We start from the raw sequence: 10127 nt of genomic DNA on the forward strand, positions 1-10127 counted from the left end.
TGTAATATGCCCTTTTTAGACCGTATCCCAAATAACCTCTTGGTAGCATTTGACACTGTAGATCACCATTCCTGAGGGTTAGGTCAACATGAGGAAGCATTATGAACTGTCAGATGTCCCTGCCTTTCCACGTTTGCCCCCATCTGGTATGTTCTTCCCCTCTTTGCCTTCTTTGTCCCAGTGTAAGCCCACTTAACCCCCTGAAAGACTTCCCAAATCCCAACAAGATTAATTCTTCCCTCTTCTCTGCTAGCAGCCATGCAGCTTTTTCATTCGTCTTATTATATGCGTGACCTTGTTTTGCATTGTTACTTGAGGGGTTGGCCACTGAGATCCTTTAGGGCAAGGACCTCTTTATTCATCTTTGTTACTCAAACTCTCAGTATATAGTAAGCACTCGATAAACGCTTATTGGAAGAATGAATTAATTTTGTTATGATGCACATTTAGGGTTTAGAAATCATTACATCATCAGTATTTGTGTATGTTCATACCTCTTCTTAAACTTCAAAATGTAACTGAAAGTTTGAAATTGGTATGAATCTCTGAACTAACTTTCTAAGCCTTAATGCCAGGTATATGGTGCTAGTGAGAGGATGGAAGGACAGGGGAGAGCTCTTTGCCTTTAATCTCATCCTCAGTTCCTTTCTGCTCACACGCTTGTCCCAGTCATAAAGAGCTCCTGAAACCTTCAGGGTGGAAGTGCTAACTTTAAGTTATATTTGTGCTCTCACATTTTCTGTTTAAACAGTGATGAAATAAGGTGAGTCTCAGAATAAATTCATTTATGAGAATAATAGCAAACAGAAAAACAAAATAGAACAATAAAACAACCAGATTATCATTTGGGAGAAAATGAATAGGGTGCCCCTTGCTAGAAAAGTTCTGAAAGTTTTGTATTTCTTTTAATAAAATAAATTCTTATAATAATCTGAATATAATAATATATTAACAAATATAATAAATATAATGTGATTAAAATATAATAATAGAAATTTGTATATTTATAAGTTTGTAAATTTTCTCATTTTATTAAATTTTAGTATGATTAACTCTTAGGTGTCCAAAATAGTTGAACAGTATTTTACTTTTCAAACCTCACATCTTCACTTTTATGTATATAATTCTTTCATATACTAGGTTTGACTTAGAGAAAGAGAATATTAGAGCTGCAGTAAAATATAAATATTTTTGAGAGGATATTCATAGTCACTAGCTTTTGTTCTAAATTGACAGTACTCTCTGTTTTTTTGGTTTTGTTTTATTTTGTTTTTTCTGGCCAGTACTGTATATGGCAATTTCTACTTCATTTATGAAAGAAGGTACGCATTCTGCGTCTTGAACTCTGTGAAAATGTGCAGCTCTAGCAGTTACACTGGATGGTTCTGCTGTAGTTATTAAAACACAGATGGCACTCATTTCTTTCCCAAGTGTTTGATTGGCAGATACTTGTGATCAACACTTCTCTCAGCTGAACACGTTGGCACCATCTGCCTTCTAGACTTACAGTGGTCGCGGCAGTTTCCTGATCATCACACGACGCAGCTTAAAGAGGGTATTCCTCTTGCTGAAGCCATCAAATGACTTGTGAAAAATTATGTGTAATATATAAGGGTTTTCATGACAGTTGATTTGCAACTTAATGAAATATTCATTAATAAATATTTTTTGAAATCCACCATTCCCTTTCTCTGATTAAAATATTTAGAGCATAACATAAAATCTACATCTTAAAAAGTTAAAGTTTCTAAACTAATTGAGCTGATGGGGCATTTTGTTTTTAGTGAGGTTGTTAGAGATGATTTCAGATCAGGGTCCTGTGTTTTGAACCAACAGTGTGAGCACTAGTTAAAAATAAAAATACTTTAGGATGCTGTCTCCTAAACCCAACCCTAAAATAGTTTAGAAGAATATACTAATTTAAAATTTTTTGTATATTTATAACTGTCAGAAACAGATTATGATAAATGGCACTTCTTTATCTAAATAGCATTGTGAAAAATAGAAATTTAGGTACATCCAATTTTGATCAGATAAGTGCATGTGGATTGATTATTATGGAGAAAAACATACATTCAAGACATTGGAAGCACAGAAATAATGACCTTTTAAAAAGAAGAAAAAGATAATTATTTTATTGTCCTGGAAATATATTCTGAAATGTATGATACTTATGCAAACATATAGTCTAGATTTGTAAAGAATACACATGTGTTATGTGTAATAACATAAATTCTATATGCAATTAAATAATGGAAAACTTTGCTGTCTAAATAGATATATAATTATGATTGCCAAGATGAAAAACAAGGTATTTGGTACTTATGGTGGAAACTGAATGAGTTGGGCTATTGCTAATAGAATGTTAAAACAAAGACTAAAGGAATTATATTGAAAAACATTCTGAAGAACCTTGGAATACACTCATTGCTTATGGTTCTTGTGGAAACCAGCTTATGGCAAAGAGCAAGAGTGACTTTTGGGACTTTGGTAAGAATTTTAAGATTAACTTGTAAAGCTAATCACTCCACACTTGCAGTGAAGAGTAAGATGAGTTTTGGAGGTGAACCAACAGAAAAGAAGGATAATAATCACGAATGTATAGAAGTTTATCATCTTCTCTTACCAGAAAACTTTAAAGATAAACTTTGGATTAGCTCCTCATTTTGTTTGAGTCTGTAGTCACCTCTATTCAAGCTTGGAATTTTTCAAGGTAAGGAGTAGGGTGGGAAGGACGAGTTTTAACTTTATTTAAAATGCATTCTGTTTTATGTAGTAAACATTTGTCCTGAGAAGTCCGCATTCTCATAAAGGGAAGGACATAAGTAATTTTGATACAGCAGACTAGAGTAAGTGCCGTAAACAAGGTGATGCAGAAGTTCAGAAAAGGGGGTTCCCAAGTTAGGAGGCGCTCAGACCACCTGAACGTACACGTGCTCATTCACTTAGGTTCTCCTGCTCTCACTTGGGCTGTCTTCTTTCCCAGCCCATTTCTTCCTTCTGTGCCAGCTTTATTCTGCCGACATTTTCTATACAGTTTACATCTGCAAACACCCATCTTACGATAATATACTATGAATATATAATAAGGATTTTCAGAGAACTTTATCCAAAGGCATTTGGGTGACAGCCAACATTTGTTGTGTACTTACTGTGTGCCCGACACTTTTCAAAATACTTTCTCATTTCCTTCTCACTTTATTTTGCAAATGAGGAAACTGCCCAAAGTGACCCAGCTAATTCAGTAGTGGGTCTGGGATCACTCCAGGCAGGCTGCTTGCAGATTACTGTAAACCCACCTGGCTCCTAGAACTGCCCAGAGCGTAAAGAGTAAATGTCTTCCTCATCCCCACCCACCTCTGGATTAAACCAAGGAAGGGGCTGCAGAGGATATTGAGAAGACAGCCTCACCATGAGAAATTGAACTAAAAAGAGGTAAGGGGAGCTGAGAAGGGCAGTCACAGCCGGGAGAGACTGTGGGTGCACAGGCACCCCCCCGGCACACAGCTCCCTTGGCTGGTACACAGACTCCATGCTTGCCCACCAGGTCCCTCCGCCTCCCCCTAGTCAGTGCCCCTCCACCCGTGTCCATCCTGAAGGCTGATGGGCAACCGAGAGACAAGGTGAGAAAAAGTACTCCTGAGTGGGAAAGAAGTTTCATTTCATTACTTTTTTTTTTCCCAGTTAAAAGGGATTTCTGAGCATCTGGACTAGGTATTGAAGGGGATGTGCAAAAGTGAATCTCCTACTACAAATATGATAGGAAGTGCACAGGCCTGGGGGAGCGTCACAGGACTGAGTTTCAGTCCCAGGTTTTACACGAAGTTTCTCTGGTTCGTTGTCTCCTTGTGGGTAATGTGAAGGAGCTGGGCTAAAATTTTAGAGTCCCTACCAGCTCTGAAAAAAAGTTCATGATAACGAGCTTAAAATCTATCCGAACAGACAAGAAAAATGTGTATAAAATGTTAAGTAGAGGGAAAAACTTATATGTGGTGGAAGAAATAAGAATGGAGGTTATTCACGAGGGTGTGGAGATTGATTGGAGGGGAGCTGCCTACGGATAAGGTGGTTACTCATGGAATTGTACATTTGAGATGAGCATTTCATTCAAATACACAACAAAGAAAAAAATTATGCATGTTAAAAAATGTATCTCACATCTATGTGGAGGTTCCAAATAACAAACTCCAAGTAAGGGCTAAAAATTCTGGAGAGGTGCTGTGTTAGGAAGGTGGTCTAAGATAGCTCAATAACCAGCATCACTTTTTGTGTGAATGATAAGCTGTTATTTTGCTTCCCTCAGCTATTTTTATTTCATGAAATATTTTTGAGACTATTTGATTTTTCTCTTTTTTCTTGTCTTTTAAAAATTGCATCACATTTTTCTTTATCTTTTTTTTTTAATTAGCTGCAACTATTCTTCAAATGACCCTCCTTAGCTTTTTTTTCATTTTAAATCCTGCAGTTACTGTGTGAAGCTTACATGTCTAGACAGTTCCTGGCACATAGTTAACACTCCATTAATATTAGTTACAAAGAACTGTTGAATTTATTTCGCTATATATTTGTGCTTCAGCATGACTTACGTTTTTTTGTTTAATCAATTAAACATTCACCTACTTTTTCTACCCTTTTTCTAGAGATATGTTAGTATACTTTCGACTGTTCATTAAAAATTTTCCTCTGTTTTTTTCTTATTTAAAATTCTTATCTTTGTTTCAAACCTTAAACTGTTATTTCACTGCTCCTTTAACCTTGGTGGTCAACTAGCTTACCCATATGTACAAATAGCACATTAAGAGTGACTTGATTGAAATTGGTTTTTTTTTAAGGTCCAGTCTAAAAGTTAAAAAAGTGCATGATCTGCTGTGTTAGATGACACCAGTATTAGAAGATAATATAATTAAAATGCGTTATACACAAATGTCTTGCATTAAACAAGAAGGAATGATAGAAGGAGAGGGAAGAGATGAAAGAAGCTGGAATACTACTCTTCCTAAAAGATGAAGTATTAAGCACGGAAAGAAGCATAAGATAAGGGAGGGCAGCAGTGTCTGCCCCGTTTGTGATGTTCCTTATATTCTATGCTGTCCCAATGCCACTGACATAGTTGGCCAATCTTGATTTTTGCTAGTTTGAATTCATTCTGGGCCATGCTGACTTAGTGATTGTTAGTTTTGGTCTTTTTTCCCTCAGTCCCCTAAACTCTTAACATTTCATGCTCAATGTTACTTGTTTCCAAAATTCAAAAGGCAACACTAATCTCTGAAATTGAGGGTTAGAACAGAAAGTGGAACAGTGGCATAGGCACCAGTAACTGGAGTGTGGCGGCATAGGCCCCAGTAACTGGAGTGTGGCGGCATAGGCCCCAGTAACTGGAGTGTGGCGGCATAGGCCCCAGTAACTGGAGTGTGGCAGCATAGGCACCAGTAATTGGAGTGTGGCAGATGAAAGTGAGGTGGGCAAGGTGGACCATAGTTTGGTCCAGGAACACTGCTCCTGACTTCCCATTCTCCAGCAGGTAAGGGCAGGCTGGAGCCACGTGCTTAGGCAGTAGGAAGGGGGAGGATTGGGGCTCAGTATCTTACGTGATTATAGCCCTAGCTCCTGGAGAGCTAACTCCAGACTGCTTAGAGTTTTAATCTGAGCTGGTTTTGATAGCTAAAGGTGTCCAATCTAAGAGTTTTGATAGAGCAGGAATGGGGTGTGGGTAGTGGTAGTATCTGAGGTCATGGGGTAAAGTGATGGGATTAGACAACTTTAAAAGAAAACAAACATGTTTCTAAAGAACTTTGTAAAAATTTCAATTCTCGATTCTTTTAGTATAGTTCACTGGGTGGCCAGATTCAATGCATGAATCCCCAGCTGGGCATTAACTCCAGGTTCTCTTAAGTGCAGAGAAGCACCACATCACTTCCATTTTTAAGGATCCTGGGTTATTAAAATCTGAATGCCAAAATCATGTTACACAACTGCGGCATATTATAAATGTTTCCATTTAATTTGTTAAACTCCTCTTACCACAGTTATAGAATACCATGGCTGAATGTGTGATGTAATCTGAGGGTAACAGTAGAAGTTCATGTTTAAGGTTCTTCAGCTAGCCACATTGCTCTCTGTTTTCCCACTGCCAACCCTCTGAAATTTCTCAACAGTGAATATTTAAACTTCTCCAAATGGACGTGATAGAAGTTATTTTACAGAATTGTACCATATTGAGAACCAAAAACTTCTCAAAAGCTACCTCTTTGAAAGAAAAAAATTGGGGAAGAGGAAAATGAATGAAGAGTTAGAGTCATGAGAAGACAGAAAAAAGTTTTTTATTAAGTGTTAGTTACCTCAGAATTACTAGATCCTTCACATTTTTAAATTTTATCACCAAAGCAGAGATTTTTAAGAGTATCACACGTTGCTACAAATGAGAATGAAATAGCACTGTTAATTAGCAACAATTAGTTGAAATAGAGTCATAAGTTGCTATAAGTTCTTATTAAACTTTAAGGAAGAAAAATTACAAGAGAATTAAACAAATATTTTTTTAAAACAAAGTGGAAATTAATGGTATATTATACTAAAAATTAAAAAAAAATTTAAATCAGAGCTTAAAATATTTTTTTCTCCTTAATGTATTTCATTTTAAGTAACCTACCATCATGCAGAACTTTGGTGTGGGAAATAATCAGACATGAAAGACTGAGCAACTGGGTGGTTCAGGCCTTCTCACATCTGTGACTTTGTTCCTGGAAGGAACACTGAAGCAGATGCCAAACTACAGTCAGAGTGAGCAATTAAAATCAAGTAATCTTAGGGCACACTTGACAAAGATTTGGAGTTCGGATCCTCTCTTTCCTGATATTTTTTTCCAAAAATGGACATGAGTAAAGAGGCAGAAAATGACCCAAAATCAAGCTGTAAACTCCAGGGGTCCTGAGTTTAAGTTTACTATAAAGCCTTACATTCCAAGCTTGTTAACTTTTAATAGACCTATTTTCATGTCTACTTTATAAAGCAGAGTGCAGATTTAGGATAATCTGGTCACAGAAATTGAATAGCTGGATCTCAAATAAACTCTGACCATGAAAAAGATAGATGTTCTGCTGCCTTTTCTATTTCTCTGTTAAGGAGAAATGCACTTAAACTTTCATTATTTTAACTTTTTGTGTATGTTTCTAGTTTACTGAGCATCAAGTTAATTTAACTTAACACTTTTGTTCTTTTATTTTATAGTGGTTAGGAGCATTGGAAATGGAAATATTTAAAATGGCATTTGGTTTATTAAAAGCCCACAAAACTAGCAGATGGTTTAGGGAGGCAGCACTAAGGATGCTACTTGATCCTTGATTCAGGACCATACTTGATGCTGCATCTGGAAGAAGAGCTATGCCAAGAACAATGCCGTTGAGTTAAAAACAGGTTTTCATAAATATTTAGGAAAATAAGAGATAAGTGTTCATGAGCATAGTATATGAAAGCAAATAGATATTCCATGAGAAGAAGGATCTGCAAACTTTTCTAAATCTGTAGTATTTATTCATGTAACATTTTAATAAACCTGTGGACAATAGAATTTTGTAATGAATCCAGCCAAAAACTTTATAGCTCCATTGCTTTATTTTATTCATTCTCTGTGCAAATAGAAATTATCATTTGTAATAGTCACTGAAATAGTCATTGTGTATTTAAACTTTCTCACAGTAGACACAGAGTCTCCAAGTTTTCGTCTTTAAATATTTCCTCAACACTTAAAACTCTAAAAAGCTTTGTATAATTAATTGGTACTGTGTGCAACTGTGATAACTGACGTCTGGTTAATTTTCCTGTTACTCATTTTAATGTTTTGTTATAATCACTCTATTTGTGAAAGTTTTTATGCTTTCTGCTTAGGAATACTTTTTTTTTTCTGATGAGGAAAAGAACAAGGCTTCAAAGCAATGTTAAATATAGGTGGCAGTGTTTCCTAATTAGTTTTATGAAAATAGAAATAAATCACTTAAAAATTCATGAGCTTCTTTAACCTCTTTTTTATTAAGAAATGTAAACTTTCTGGAATAAGGACTCACTCTAAAACATTTTTGTGTTATAATCCATGTAATTAGCATATTGTTGCTAGGTTTAAAGTAGACTTCAGGAGACCCGGCAGATGCTGAATGGTCAGAAAATAGGAAATCAGCCACTGCTAATACAGGTCCCAACTGATGATAGACCTGTGTGGGTATCCTCAGACCCAAGAGACTCAACAGCTGGAAAGGGAGTGCATTTTCTACCTGAACGTTGGTACTCTGAGAGTCCCGCAGACTCCTTACCTGCCAGCCTCATGTGTAAGTTAACAGCAAAAGAAAAAAAAATCTAACTTAAGCCATTTTCAAATGTATGAATTAAATGGCTAATAGTTTTATTTTCAAAATCGAGCATTTCCTTATAGAACTTCTCAGAAGAAATTTTGGGTAGTGGATCTCCATAGATACAGGTGGGTTTAGATTCTATGATTAAGTCATCTTTCCTCCAACATTGCAAGTTTTAGATCTAAGAGTTGGGTGAGAAATTAAATACTACCCAAATTAAATGTATTATTAATAGTTCAAGAGATTAGACTCAGAAGAGAATCAGCAGCAATCTTCATAAGAACCTGACCATTTACTATTTGCCTGTGTATGAGATCAAATAGATTTTAGTGTCAGCATGCTGTGCTGGAAAGACCATTTAATGTGGAGTCATGAGGCGCTGGCCTGGAGTTCAAGCTCCAGGAGAACAGGCTGTGTGAACTTGGCACACAGAACATGGTTACAGAACCTCTTTGAGTCTCAGTTTCACCACAAGGAATAAGAGTACATATGAGAATAATATTACTTTCTGGGGTTGGACTATCATGAGAAGTAAGTGAGATTATTTATGAAAGTTATTTGTGCATTGTAAAACTTTGGTTTGAATTCTGACCCTACTTCTTTATGGCACTGTAATTTTGGATACATTACCTAACCGAGTAAAGCCTTATTTTTTACATCTTAAAATGAGGATAACTACACAGTGTTTACAAACTGTTACAGAGTAAGAGCTCAAAAAATGTTAGTTGCTCACTTTTTTCTTAAAAACTAAATCTCTGTGAATGTATTTAGTGTCATCTAGAGATTTAAAATAATGTATTAAGATTGTATTTTGCTTCAAGTCACTGAAAGTCCATCTCAATAGGTGTTTATTTTTACTTGAAAACTTAATTCTCCACATAATTTCCTATAAATATAAATAACTTGTAAGCTAAGCATTTATGTAGAATGAGAAGCTTTCTTCCTAGACAAATAATGTCCCCTCCTTATGTAGTGTTTTAGCTTTCTGATATAAGGAACTTAATGAAGGAATGGATGGCCAGGATGCTTTAATTGTTTATAATTTGTCATAATTAATACTTTAAATTGTTCTGTTGGTTAATTTGGTATAAAACAAGAAGCGCTTATATGACTCCACAAATGTTCAGTAAAATTTTTTTTAATTTTGAGAGGAAAACCCATTTGAGGCCACTCTGAGCTGCTAGTGCCTTCGCTAGAGAACATATTTGAGATGCACCAGCGATTGCCTACCTCTTATGATCCATTTAGAGTCAACCTCAAGCCCTTTTCCTGAGGTAATGGGATTAGCACTCTGTTTGGACTGCAGTCCTTAAGGATACCGATTTGTTTCCGAATGTCCTACCTGGTAATTCTATGCCCCTTGACAGGTTTTACAATGTAACTGATACTGTCGGAATGGAAGACATAGACCTCAGACCTCTTTCTGTCTGCTAGATTAGGAAATTCAAAGACTTTAAGAGAAAAGTATTCTGTCTTGAAATACTTAAAATTAGTTGCTCTTCATTTTTGTTTTTCAATGTTGGTGTCATTGAAGGGATGTGATGAATAACCTAAATTCAGAAAATAGTGATATATAGATGTTTTTATAAACCAATGAACCATATATGAAAAAATTTCCTTGATTTTTACTACTTTTAAAAGAAAAGTATGCTAATAAATGTTTTCAATTTAAGTATATCAATTGATAATTAAAAATGTTCTAAGGTGGTTTGGCTGGAATTCATTATAAAAGGAGTAAAAGTCAAAAACTGTCCTATTCTTTTTTATCCTCTTTCAATAAACCAT

The sequence above is a fragment of the Camelus bactrianus genome, chromosome 3 (assembly GCF_048773025.1).
Source record: "Camelus bactrianus isolate YW-2024 breed Bactrian camel chromosome 3, ASM4877302v1, whole genome shotgun sequence".
NCBI classification, from domain to species: domain Eukaryota; kingdom Metazoa; phylum Chordata; class Mammalia; order Artiodactyla; family Camelidae; genus Camelus; species Camelus bactrianus.